This window comes from Cornus florida, unplaced genomic scaffold (assembly GCF_030987335.1).
Source record: "Cornus florida cultivar Cherokee Brave unplaced genomic scaffold, ASM3098733v1 CherokeeBrave_3.0.0_Hap2_Chr01, whole genome shotgun sequence".
In the NCBI taxonomy this organism is placed as follows: Eukaryota; Viridiplantae; Streptophyta; class Magnoliopsida; order Cornales; family Cornaceae; genus Cornus; species Cornus florida.
The window spans coordinates 34626738-34642087 of NW_026775571.1; positions in this window are offsets into that span (position 1 = coordinate 34626738).

Consider the following 15350-nt stretch of genomic DNA (forward strand, 5'->3'; position numbering starts at 1 on the left):
ATTAAACTAAGGGAGAGGTACAATCCATCAAGAAATGAGTATAAACCATCAAATAAACCACAAGAACATGCTATTAAGCACTATGTCTAAACAATCTCTAGATCTATAGCATTAATACACATAGACATGCATCAATAACACAAGAAATAGAGACAAACACATGAACATCTATTATAGCATACATAGACATATGGATAGAATGAAATGATCAATTGGAAGCATTAAACCACATAAATCATTGAATAAACAAGATCTATATATATATAAGTGTCAAGACATGAATCACAATACAAATCCCCTCAAAAATACATAAATCAAGAAGTAGAAAGCATGTTTAGGGCTAACTCTAGCCCTAAGAGGATGTCTAGCCACTCATGGATGATGTCCTCCAACCCTCAAGGGTAAGCTCCATGGAAGAAATCTATTCCTTGGTTGATGAAGAGTCTCCAATGGTGTCTCTAGCCTCCTCCTCTCCTTTACTTCCTCACTAAGTATTATCTTCTCTAGGTATGTGTGTGTGTGTAAAAGTATCAAAGATATCTCAAAAAATGGCTCATATTCCTTATATAGGTAGGTTAAAAATCACCCCAAATGAGCTGGGCTCATACACCAATAATCCTCTAATGATTAGATATGAGACAACTTTTAATGAGCTAGAATTTGGATTTTTTCGCACTGGAGGAAGTTCGATCAATCGAACCTTGACCTTGGATCGATCGAACATGGCTGAGATCTATCGAACTGAAGCTGGATCGATCCTCAATGGCGCTGCCTTTTTGGATAAAAACAAATCTGAGATATTTTGAAGATATTTTTAGGAAAAGGATAAAAGTGGTTGGTAGGGTGGTACAACTGGATAAGATCAATCATTTGGATAAGGACAAGATGGTTCGATCGATCAGAGAATGAGGTTGGATCGATCGAACTTTAAGGTTTTTGAATAGGGACAAACATGGCTCAGATCCATCTTAAAGTGCTGAGATCGATTAAAGTTGGATCGATCGAACTTTTCTTGAGATCGATCGAAGTTGCTGAAATTCCACCCTTTGCTTCCTCTTGCTCTACTTTGCTCCTTTCTTTGATTCATCCCAGAATTGCTTTAGTTATGCTCTTATTTGGCTGAGTTAGCTTATTTTGGGGATAAGTACCTGAAAATGGAAATAACACGAAATCAATCTAAAGCGGAAAAATAAGATAGATAAAGGTTCTAGAATACCTAAGTGTAAGTGGTTTAAATACGCACTTTTTAGCGTTCATCAAACATTTAGTTCAGTTTTTATTTCAATTCCCTTCTTTGGGAGTCTACAATCAACACGATTATGTCTTTTCATTCCACAATTCTAACACTCAACATCACTGAGATCTGTGGAATTCCTGAATTATGACATTGTGTCCTTCCATTCCTTAACTTAAATCTGCCTTTGTTTCTATTACCATTGCCCTTCTTTTTGTTTGAAACCTTGCCTCTGCTTTCAACATTCAATGCTGAATCACTGGTGGAAACCTTTATTGTTTGCCTTCTGATTTCTTCAGTCAAAATCATGCTCACAACTTCATGAAACTTCAACTTGCTCTTCCCTGCAGAACTACTAATCGTTGTAACTGTGCCACTCCAACTCTCGGGTAACTGGCCTAGAATTAGCAGTGCTCGGACCTCGTCTTTGAAGTCGATATCAAAATATTCTAATTGCCCAACTATCTTGTTGAACGCATTTAGATGTTCGTTAAACTTACCACCTTCGACCATCTTTATGTTGAACAATTTCTTGATCAAGTGTACCTTGTTCGCTGCAAAAGGCTGTCATACATACTAAAAAGGGCTGCCATGAGAGACTTTGCCGTCTTCTTACTCTTGATATTAAAGGTGTCTGATTTTGATAACGTCAATCTAATGGTGCCAAGAGCCTTCCTATCAAGTAATTCCCATTCTGCATTCTTTGTTTCCTCTGGCTTCTCTCCCAATGGTTGATACAAATTTTTCTAAAATAAGAGGTCTTCAATTTGCATCTTCCAGAAACCAAAGTTTGTGCCATTGAACTTCTCGATAATGGATGTGAATGTCGTATCTTCTGATGACATTACTCCCACTCGAACGGACAGATCTGATCAAAAGACTTTTGAAATTTCATCAAACACCTTCTGTGCCCTAGGTTCTTAACCAAAGGCTCTGATACCAGTTTTTGGAGTTACTCTGCACAATCAATCAGATTTGATACCAGTTGTTATGGTAAAAACGCAAAATAAACAATGTTGTTCGAGGAATAATCACAAGAAATCACAAAGGAAAAAAATCACACACAAGAACAAAAGATATACATGGTTCACCCAAATCTTAGGGCTACGTCCATGGAGCACACCAAACAAATTTACTATGAAGAAGATGAAGAATTACAATCGAGAATCCTCTCTCAATCTCTCTTAATTTCTCTCTCTTTTATTGGCACAAATTAATCAATCACACAACACGTATGATAATCCTCTCTTTTTTCTTCTCTCTATTTTTTACCACACCCAAAGAACTGATTAGGGTTGATATTTATAGCCCCAAATAATTTGTCCTACAAGAAATTACCATTTGTAGAATCCAAAATAAGTAAGGAAATTAAATCAGATCAGGAAACTGAATTTTCCCTAAACCAATAAGGAAGTAAAATCAGATCAGGAAATTGAATTTTTCCTAAACCAATAAGGAAGTTAAATCAGATCAGGAAACTGAATTTTCCCTAAACTTCAGCAGTCTTGAAGGTTCCATATAATTAAATCTTCCTACAAAATAATTACCTAATCAGACTCCACAAAACCACAACAGAATACACTCAAAGAGAGGCACCATTTATGTATGTATGCATCTCAAAAAGTATCATTGTTCCAAAATGAAATTGTCTGGCAGTTACAACATGCACCGTCCCATATGAGATAAATCTATTTTAGTTGCGCTCTAGTGTCGTCGTGAACCAACAAGTTAAGATGTGTTAAAGAGTGGCCAAGTTTGAATTTATAAAGTGCCACTACTACCTCTAACTACTAATATAGCTAGGGTGAGTAGGGATCGTCCCAAGGGATTGGGAGCAATGTTGATATGGAAACAAGGTTGGACTAGTAGGTTGAGTGATCAAAAGGTGATTTGATTGATTAATTAAACTACAATGTAAACAAATTCAATACAAAGCAATTAAAGTAAATAAAGGGTAGAGAACAAGAGAGAGGGATCTTGGGATTTAGAGGTCACCACTAAACATCACCTTTCTAGATACTCAATGTGTAATGAATTAGGGGAAATATATGTTGCAACACTAACATGTGTGATTGATTGAATCAACAAGCATGAATGACTAATTAAGTATACATTGTCTAGACAACCTAATGAATAACACAATATATCAAACTATGCCATTATTCCTTCCTTTAAGCTCACAATCAAACACTTTAAAAAGCTAGAGAATTATACTACTTACATTCATAAGCATGAAACATCATGGATTGTCCTCCTATCTAGGAAAATAAGGCAACTACACTATAACTAACCAAGGGACGTGAAAATTAAACTAATTAAACTAAGGTAGAGGCACAATCCATCAAGAAATGAGTATGAACCATCAAACAAGCCACAAGAGTATTCCATTAAAGCACCATGCATTGACAATCTCTAGATTCATAGCATCAACACACATAGACATGCATCAATATCACAAAACCAAGAGATAAATACATGAACATCTATTCTAGCATACATAGACATATGAATAGAATGAAATAATCAATTGGAAGTATTAAATAACATAAATCATAGTCAAAAACAAGATTAATAGATAAATCAAATATTAAGACAAGAATTACAACATAAATCCCCTCAAAATACAAAACATCAAGATCTAGAAGGCATGCTTAGGGCTAACTCTAGCCCCAAGAAGATGTTTAGCCACTCATTGATGTAGTCATCCAACCTTCAAAGGCCATCTCCATGGTAGGATTGATCTTCTTCTCTTTGATGGAAACCTTAGATGAATAGAAGAACTCCCAAATGGTGTGTGTGTCTCTCTAATCTCTAAGCTTTCTCCTCTATTCTATTGTTGTATGATGATCTTCCTCTCTTGTAAAAATGGCTCAAAATCCTTATATAGGTAACTCCAATGTCATACCCAATGGTCAGGTTTCGTGCACTAGGGCCCCTTCAATGATTACACCACGAGCCATCTTTTAATGAGCTGGACTCTGTTTTATTTAGAACTTGAGGAGATTCGATCGATCAAATTCTGATGAGATCGATCAAAGTATGACCAGATCGATCAAACCTTGGCAGTGCTTTTTTGGGATAAGACAAATCTGAGATATTTTGGGATATTTTGGGAAAAAGACAAAAGTGATAGATGGGGATAAGATCAAAGAAGTTCGATACATCGAAATAAAAGTTGGATTGATCGAAGATGGAAATTCTTAAGGATAAGGACAAGGGGATTGATCCATCTTGGTGAGGCTGGATCGATCACTGTGAGATCGATCAAAGATTGGTCTGATCGATCGAAACTTACTATTTTCCACCACTTTGCTCTACATTGCTCCTTTCTTCCATTTAGCTTGAGATTACTTCTTTTATGCTCCAATTTGGCTGAATTGACTTATTTTTGGGATAAGTGCCTGAAAAGGGCAATAACATGAAATCAGTCTAAAACGGGAAAAAAAGATAGATAAAGGTCCTAGAATATTTAAACTTTATCATGACTCCAAGACATTGAGGAGTCTGTTTACTGTTGCTATTTGGGGGCTGTGGAAAGAGAGAAATGCTAGATTACATGAAGGGTCGACACATGAGCCTTCTGAGCTGGCTCAAAATATTCTAATGGAGGTTCTACAAGTCAATAATGTAAGGCTACAGGATATACTGTAGTGTATACTATTTAACTGCAGTCATCGTACTTCAAGTTATATGGTTGAAGGAGCATTGGCTGTGAATGACTAGAAATTTTTTCTATTGTCCTCCTAAGTGATTTTTATTTTATTTGTTTCTTCTTTAATTACTAGAGTTTGCTCTAAGGTATTATTGTTATATTCGCCAGTAATATTCTGAGGGTATGCCCTCTGTGCACCTATAAATATTTATTCTTTCTTCTTGTTATACAAAACCCAATTATGAAAAAAAAAAAAAAAAAAAAAAAAAAAAAGAAAAAATCTCCTAGAATACTCGAGCTTAAGGAGTTTAAATACGCACTTTTCAGTGCTTCTCACACCCCTAAACTTAAATATTGCTAGTCCCTAGCAATGAACTACGAAGTAAGGGAATGAAATGAACAATTATACAACTATGAATCTAAAAAGTAATAAATGGATAACGCCACTTTCATAGGGAACACGATTGCATTTAGCGCATGCAACAAGCCTTTTAAACCCTTAGGTTACCCCTAGTGGATGAGTGAAGTATCGTGAGGATTTCCAGAAATGATACCCACAAACATTAAGCTCATTCTCTCAAAAGAGGCACCAATATTGCAAATAAACATTAGGAGAAAACTACCCCAAGTATGCAATTTTTCAACCATTTCCAAGCAATCTCCCAAAATCTCAACATTAAACAAGCAAATATGGTCCTCCACACATCAAGAAAATAATCATGCAAAATCAAAACAGCTCTAGAATTTTTTGTTAGTGAACCAGCATCAAATATGTTGCTATCTTAGCCAACTAAAGAAATAATCACATCCTTACCCTCAAACTAGCACACAAATCTAGTACTGATCATCAAGACAAAGAGTGGACCTTTTATTAAAGCTTTATTGATCTAGGTGCGCTTATTCTTTTCACTTAAATTTTTTTTTTTTTTTTTTTTTGGTACTACCCTAAAAATCAAAGATGGAAGTATGGTGTAATATATTGATCTATTAAGCTTTCTAATGATCCATGCGGTCGAGCGTTAGGTCAATGACTCCCAAACCAGACGGTTTTAGGGCATTACGTGTCCAAACACCCCTAAGGACTTACAAGCTTAAATCAACTAGGTTATAAATTAAAATAACCTCCATCTAATCATTTCTTACTTCTCACCTTTTGGGAGAAGTCCTCACTTTTTTATTTACTTTTTGCAGCAACATTTTTTTTTTTAAGTTATTAACCTAGAGTTTGGGCCCTCCACCTTTTGGCATAAGAAATTCAGTGCTTGATGAGGCTAGAATCCTAGCTACTTAGTGAAAGGGTTTGTTATTCACTTTTATCAAGATGAAAGCTTTTAATGCACTACTAGCTTAATTATGATATAACCAATTCAATAATCAACAAAGCATGTACCCCATAAATGAATGTCAGTGTGCACCTATGTTAGTGTAGAATTATAGAATGAATCTCAAAATAATCACAAAATCAGGTTGATGTGGACCACAAGTGCAAGCAAGATATCAACCTTTCAAAAAATTTACTCCTAAATGGCATCCACAAGGCATACAAGGAGTATTAGACTCTCAAGTCAAGCAATTTTTAAATTTTAAACAATATAGTCCTCAAAAGATCAAAATCATAGCTAGCCATGGACCAATCATAGAAAATCCCTCAAATACACAAGTCATGTTCAAAATTTTGAATTGAAAAAAAAAACACTACAAAGAACACTCATTACCCCCAAACTTAAATAGCACAGTATCCTCAATGTGCAAAGAGAACAAAAGGAAAGAGTATACCAATGCAGCTATTGGCAAAGAATATCCTGGACACAAATATCCGAAGTGGGTGTATAACCCCCCCAAACTTGGGATTGACTGTGGTACTGAAAAAAAAAATGGCACTGGAATAAAAGCTGATCAGATAACAAAGGGGATAATAACAGTGCACAGTGGGCATGCAAATGCAAGTGAGATAATAAATGAACTGAGGAGAGAGGAATAAGGATGGTCCTGAAAAATTTTGGGCAGCACCCTCTCATTGAAGTCACTGGATGTACCTGATAATGGAGTCAATCATAGATAAATATCTCAATATAATAACCTGATATCCAAAAATATCATGCATAAAATAAAGAGAATAAAAGCAATGTATGGTACAATATAGTATCTGGGCCAATAAACTGGCCGCACAAATATAACAACAGTATCAAAAGAATAGTAAAGTATCACAGAAATGTAAAATGGTAAAGAGAGAGAAGTCAGGCAGATGAAGTCGGTCTGGGAAGGCGTGATCCCCGGATATCTCTGGATAAGTCCTGCAGCGCAGTTAAAACATCCGCATGGAGAGTAGTCACATCAGTGCTAAAGGAGGCCACATCTGCTCGAAGAGAGACTACCACATCCTCCAAGGTCTGGATACGCTTTCCTAGGCCCGGTGTCAGAACTGGAGCATCAGGGATGACTGGGTCAGGAGACTGATGCTCTTCCTGACTCTGCTCTTGAGAATGTACTAGCGACCTTGTCGGAGAGTGATGTGGTGACTTTGTTGGAGGCTCCTACTCCAAGTTAATCTCCATATGTGCATCCGCAACCACCTATAATGTGCATCCGCAGCCACCTGTGGGTCTACTGGATCATGCGTTACTGCTACTACCTCTGCCTCCATCTCTGTTAACTCTGCCTCCTCAGCTGCTAAGGCTGCCTCATCCTCTAGACTCCGAATAAGAGTATTGTAGCTCTTGTCCCAATCCTTCTTGCCAAAGCGGCAAGCGCCGGACTCAGGCTGCTCCTCTGAATGGAAAGGGTAACGCTAATCTTTGAGGATCTGAGTAATCAGGTGGGTAAAGGGAAGGAAGGTGGCGCGCCCGGGCTTGGCCTTGCTGATGTAGCTTGAGTAAAGTCTTATAACACTCTAGTAGAGTACAGGAACAGAAAACCAATGGCCCGTATAGAAGGCATAAAGGGCAGCAAGAAAATCTAAACGCTGCTGAATCTTATGGGCCCGCCATAAATACATTTCGGTACAAAACAGAGTCTAAGAACCATAGATCATCAGTAAATAAGTCCGGGTGGCGAATGTCTCACCATCACTGTAAGGGCCAGTCAGGGCAACGGCCATGTCTACATCAAATGGCCTCCTCAGAATAGGATACTGAAGGTCGGGAGGGCAGACATATGGGCACCGAGAGGATATGGCTAGTGTCTCGAGTGTGATGCGGATGAGATGGCCATCAATAATAGTTTGCAACTCCGATAGATTACTCGGGGTCGGCCAAAGGTTCTGGTAGAACAACCGAATGAGCCGCCGGTAAACTGGGTAGGCTACCGGGGCAAAAAAAGAGCTGAAATGTCACGCTGCTCAATCTCATCATAGGTCGCCTTGGTCAGAATCAACTGGGAGAAGAAAGCAGTGTCAAAGACAGACTCACGCGCCATTAAAAGGCGTGAATATCTCCTGGTAGGTCTGTCTCGAACCTAGCCAGGCTATGCCAGTGGTGGTGAAGGAGGTGGTATATACTCAGTCTCATTCGCCGATGAAGAAGATGAGGATGCAGATGCAGAAGAGGCGGAACGCTCGGACTAAGCTGGAGTTGGCTCCTCAGCCTCCTCTATACGCGGTCTCACTCGGCAGTGATATTGTCGGTTAGCAACAGTCTTGACTCAAGCCGTGGCCTGCGAAAAAAAGAAAACACTTGCAATTGTAGTCAGTAACAGGTATGAAATATAGAATTAAAGCACAACAAATAGAAACATGTTTATCAAGTTAAGATAGACAACTCAGAATAAATTACATGAATCTATGCAAGTGATAATGCAGCCAGGTATAGACATCGAATGTTCAAATAGAGCGAAACATGCTGAACATGATAAGTATAGAATGTATCTAATGTGGAAAACACAGGCATTGGGCATAAATTGGATAGCATGAAATACAAAGAGGATATGCAAAATAATAAAGTTCGATCAATCATGAAAAAGATGAGATTGATCCAGGTTGGATCGATCAGGATATGGATAAGATCGATCGAGCTTCGATCGATCAGAGAAAGGATGTGATCGATCGAACTCTATTAAAAAAAAAAAACAAAAAAAAAGACACAAATAGTCATAGATCTGTGACGTGGACAACACGGGGGGTACCCGAGCAAACTCGTAAACCCCTCTACACCTCAACAAGTCAATATTGGTCACCTAAATAGGCACGTGACCCCCTAAATCGAAATCGGAAATAAAATATATACATATATATACATATGCTTGAAAAGTCAAAAATGGCAACAATGGAACATGGAAACTCTAGATCTAGGCATGGTAACATGAGAAACATATAGATTGAAGCTCGAAAATGACAATATAACAAAAGTCAAAAGGCTATATTGATGCATCAGTTTTGCTATTTGTAATTTAAATGTAATTTTCTTCCTAAGGCATACACGCCACACGAGGAAGGAAAAGGTAACATTTAACAAACTGTTAGGACTAGGTGAGTAGGAATGAATCTTGTATACATGAAAAAATAATAATAATAATAATTGGTCATGCATTAAATATTTTAAATGTTATTTTTGATTAATGTTAGAATATTAAACTAATATTTGTTGTTTTTGATTGATGGATCTGAATTAAATATTTATTTAATTTAATTAGATTCATTAAGAATTGGAATGCATGATTTAAGTTTACATGCTAAGTATGGAATTTAATTAATTTTAAAAGGATAAATTAATTAAATATCGTTGGATTAAATTATTTTAATCAATTGTTCAGATTTAAATTAATTTAATCAGAACATGAAGATGTACAATTTAGTTGAGATGCATGTTAATGTCTTGTGATGTAAATTAAATGCATGCTACTTAGAATTGATATTTTTTGCTTAAGTAAATGCAAAAGATGTATATATAATTTTGTATCATGTTTATTTGGATTATTAGATGTAAATATTATTTACATTATCCTTGGATTGGAAACTTTTATTTGGTTATGATATGGATTAATGCACCATTATGGGATGGGGGCATATTAGGGACGGATTAACTTAAGAGTTAAATCCTACCTATTTTTAATAAGAGAACGGATTAATCATAGTGTTAAAACCTACTTATTCGTGTCAGGTCAATTGAACAGTTGGATGACATATTATTAAAATAATAATTGGATAGTTTATTTTGATGGTTGGATAGGACAGATTTTACATATATAATTATACGTCATGATATGAGCTTGAGTCTCAGGATCAGTGGTTAGGGTGCGTATATTGCCTTGGATGTGTAGCTAGATATAGTGTATTCTAGGTACTCATGCCCACTATCTGTACGTTTTGCATGTTGCTTACTATTCAGGTTGAGACAACTTTATAGTCTAGTGAGGTTCCTTTAGTGTGTATATGTCTATTTATGGACTATTTAATTATTGCTGAATTAATTAGGATGTGTACGTGTATCGGGTCTCTGTTTGGGATGTAGTAGATTAGAATTTGTTTGTGAGCCTGACCCACCATTATTATTCAGGTGTTTGTCAGTTCCAGTCTTAGAGATTGTTCGTCCTGAGCAAAAACAGTCATTCACTCTTCCGACTTTACGTAGGACTCTTCTTCATGTTTTAGTTATTAGTTTTATTTCAGTTCAGTTATTTCAGTTAGGATATTATTAGGGGTCCACAGTATGGATTCCCGAGTTGTAGTTTAATTAATTACTGGTATCAAAGGATTGTAGCATTTTATTATTGGATTTTTAATTATTTTTTATTTGAGGATTTTTTTAAAATAAGGATTTATTATTTAGTTCCCTTCAGCTTATTATTTATTTATTTCTTTATTATTCTTTTTGTATTCAAATGCTTGTTTAAATAGTAATTGTTTGATATCCCTTGTATTCTGTGCTCGGACTGGATCAACCATGGCTCTAGAATCGATGGCTATCACACTATCTACCAAGCACAATTCAATTTTGGAAACACACAATACATGCTCTAAGTCCACAACTACAATGGCATGTAAAATGTCAAATATTCAGTGCGCGATTTGTTACACGTACAAGGCATATAAATGTCGAATTTGCAATGTGCGATTCGTTACACGCAATAACAATATTATTCAATATTGAAAACATAATCTCATAAATATAATACAAGTCCGAATTTATGATTTAAACATACCATCAACGTCAAATACAAGATTAAACTATTAATGCAATAAAAATGAAAATTAATTAAATAAAATAATTAATTTCTCTAGATTTCAAATCTCATTCAAATATTCCCTAATTAATATATGTTAAGGATCATAGCATGGTAATTACATATGTCAACTCAAATACTTATTTAAATGAATAGAAGACTTAAATAAATATTAATTAAACTAATTAATTTATTTCTTTAAATTTCAAATCAACTTCTAATGACTTCAAATTATTATATATCAAAGACTATATCATGGTCAATTCATATATCAACTCAAGAACTTAATTACATCATTTGAACAATTAAATGGAATTTAATTAAGATAAAATAATTAAATCTCTAAGTTTCAAAATAACTCTAAATGATTTCAAATTAATATATGTTAAAGAATAAGTCAAGGTCATTACATATATTAAGTTAAAAACTTAATTAAATCAATGGAACTATTAAATAGATTTTAATTAATTCATTTAATTAAAATCTCTAGATTTTAAAACTTATTCAAATATTCTCAAATTAATATATGTTAAAGAACATATCAAGGCCTAATTTAATATCACGTCACAAGTTAATTCCACACTAGATACAACTATGTGAATTAAATTTTAAACAAAGAAAATAATTAAATAAAGATTTCAAAACTCATCCAAATATTCTCAATTTAATATATGTCAAAGAATATGTCAAAGCCTAATTTAATCTCATGTCACAAGTTAATTCCACACTAGATACAACTATGTGAATTAAATTTTATACAAAGAAAATAATTAAATAAAAATTCTAGATTATATACCAAGACATGCATACAAGTTATATAAACCTTAAAAATAATTAAAACACCAAGATTGAAATCCTATAACATCCCCTACCTCAATTTGAGATGAAAATCTCAAATGACACCAAAATGAAACCTCTTCGAATCCAACAATACTTCGGGGTTACGATGAGGACAATGAGGGGAACAACAAACCCTCTTGTTGCAACACCAAAATCCAAACCCGAACTCAAAAATGGTTGAAACTGGAGTCTAAAGGAAAGGGAAATGAAGACCTCGTCAAGGCCGATGATAAAACCTTCACCGGAAAGGGAAGAATCAAAGGAGAAGAAGACCAAAAGGAGAAAAGAATGAAGAGGAAGAGGCTGCTAGCCAACCATGGGAAAGAGAGAAGAAATTTGAATATTTCTCTCTCCTCCCCTTATTTATAGAATTTCTAAAAAGTACCCCGAACGGGTCTCGACCGGCCCCGAAAAATGAAATATACGCAGATGGGCTCAAACGGTAAAACACTGTGAACGAAAAAGAATCGAAATGAAAAAAAATGTACAACAGAAGAAACAGTGTCGAAAACCGAGTCCCAAGTAGAAAGATATGCCCTAAATAAGTTCGGCGGCAACTGAAGTCGAAAACCCAAAAAATGGGGAAAATGACCGGAAGGCAATTCTAAAGGTATGTGACTCGATGAAAAGTGAAAATGAATCCTGTACGAGGATCCAAGCCCAAAAAAAGGCATTTTGTAATAATTTTTGTTAATTGCACAATGGCCCCTCCACAAAAGGATAACTACACAAATAACCCAGAAAAATATCTTCCAAAAGATACTTTGTTAAAAACCCACAAAATAAAATATCTTAAAAAGATATTTACAAAAAATACCCCAAGAAAGAAGAATGTTTCCAAAGAAACTTTGCATAAATGCCCCTACGGACACAGTTGGTGGTGTCATTGATCCGAACCAATGTTTGTGCACACCACCACCAAAGGGGATAGTGGTGTAGAGCTATGAAGAATGTGGCCAAGTTTTACATTTAGAAATTGCCACTACTACCTTCACTAAAAATATAGCTAGGGCAAGTAGGGATTATCCCAAGGGACTGAGGGTCGCACTAGGTTAAGAAATCAAAAATTATGGTTAGTAGGTCGAGTGATCAAAATAGTGGTTGGTTGGTTGAATTAAACTAGATGCAAATTAAATTAAGGTAATCAATAATGCAATAGAGAGAATAAAAGAGAGAGAGATCTTGGGGTTTAGAGATCACCACTCAGCATAGCTTTTCTACACCCTTAATAAATGATTAATGAGGGGAAAAACAAGTATTGCAACAAAGAGTGTGTGTGTGGTTGTTTCAACAAGCATGGATGACAAATTAAGTATATATTATCTAAGCAACATGATGGATAGCACAACATATCAAATTAAGCCATTAATCCTTTTTTTAGGCTCACAACCAAACACATCACAAGATTAGAGATATATGTTACTTGCTTTTATAAGTATAGAACATCAACAACAAGCATAGATTGTCCTCTCATTTAATATCTAAACTACAACTACACTATAATTAAGCTAATGACATGAAATTAAACTAATTAAGCTAAGGAGAGGTACAATCCATCAAGAAATGAGTATGAACCATCAAATAAACCACAAGAACATGCCATTAAGCACTATGTCATGATAATCTCTAGATCTATAGCATTAATACACATAGACATGCATCAACAACACAAGAAATAGAGACAAGCACATGAACATCTATTTTAACATATATAGACATATGGAGAGAATGAAATAATCAATTGGAAGCATCAAACCACATAAATCATTGAATAAACAAGATCTATATATATAAAAGTGTCAAGACATGAATCACAATACAAATCCCTCAAAAATACATAAATCAAGATGTAGAAAGCATGCTTAGGGTTAACTCTAGCCCCAAGAGGATGTTTAGCCACTCATAGATGGTGTCTTCCAACCCTCAAGGGCAAGCTCCATAGAAGAAATTTGCTCCTTGGTTGATAAAGAGTCTCCAATGGTGTCTCTAGCCTCCTCCTCTCCTTTGTTTCCTCACTAAGTATTATCTTCTCTAGGTATGTGTGTGTGTAAAAGTATCAAAAATATCTCAAAAAATGGCTCATATTCCTTATATAGGTAGGTCAAAAATCACCCCAAATAAGCTGGGCTCGTACACCAATAATCCTCTAATGATTGGATATGAGACAACTTTTAATGAGCTGGAATTTGGATTTTTTTCGCGCTGGAAGAAGTTCAATCGATTGAACCTTAACCTTGGATCGATCAAACATAGCTAAGATCTATCGAACTGAAGCTGGATCGATCGTCAATGGTGGTGCCTTTTTAGATAAAAACAAATCTGAGATATTTTGAAGATATTTTTGGGAAAAGGACAAAAGTGGTTGGTAGGGTGGTACAACTGGATAAGATCAATCATTTGGATAAGGACAAGACGGTTCGATCGATCAGAGAATGAGGTTGGATCGATCGAACTTTGAGATTTTTAAATAAGGACAAACATGGCTCAGATCCATCTTGAAGTGTTGAGATCGATGAAAGTTTGATCGATCGAACTTTTCTTGAGATCGATCGAAGTTGCTGAAATTCCACATTTTGCTTCCTTTTGCTCTACTTACTCCTTTATTTGATTCATCCCAGAATTGCTTCATTTCTGCTCTTATTTGGCTGAGTTAGCTTATTTTAGGGATAAGTACCTGAAAATGAAAATAATACAAAATCAATCTAAAGCGGGAAAATAAGATAGATAAAAGTCCTAGAATACCTAAGCTTAAGGGGTCCCCCAAACTTAAATATTGCTAGTCCCTAGCAATGAACTAGAAAGTAAAGGAATGAAATGAACAACTATGCGACTATGAACTAGAAAGCAATAAATGGATAACGCCACTTTTGTACGGAATACGATTACATTTAGCATATGCAACAAGCCTTTTAAACCCCTAGGTTACCCCTAGTGGACGAGTGAAGTCTCGTGAGGGTTTCCAGAAATGATACCCACAAACATTAAGCTCATTCTTTCAAAAGAGGCACCAATATTGCAAAAAAGCATTGGGAGAAAACTACCTCAAGTATGCAATTTTTCAAACATTTCCAAGCAATCTCCCAAAATTTTAACATCAAGCAAGCAAGTATGGTCCTCCACACATCAAGAAAATGATCATACAAATCAAAACAACACTAGAATCCTTTTTGAGTGGACCGGCATCAAATATGTTGCTATCTTAGCCAACTAAAGAAATGATCACATCCTTACCCTCAAACTAGCATACAAATCTAGTACCGATCATCAAGACAAAAAGTGGACCTTTTATTAAAACTTTATTGTTGTAGGTGCGCTTACTCTTTTCACTCAATTTTTTTTTTTTTTTTAGTATCAAGGATGGAAGCATGGTGCAATGTGGTGATCTATTCAGCTTTCTAGCGATCCATGAGGTCGAGCGTTAGGTCAATGACTCCCAAACCAGATGGTTTTAGGGCATTAGGTGTTCAA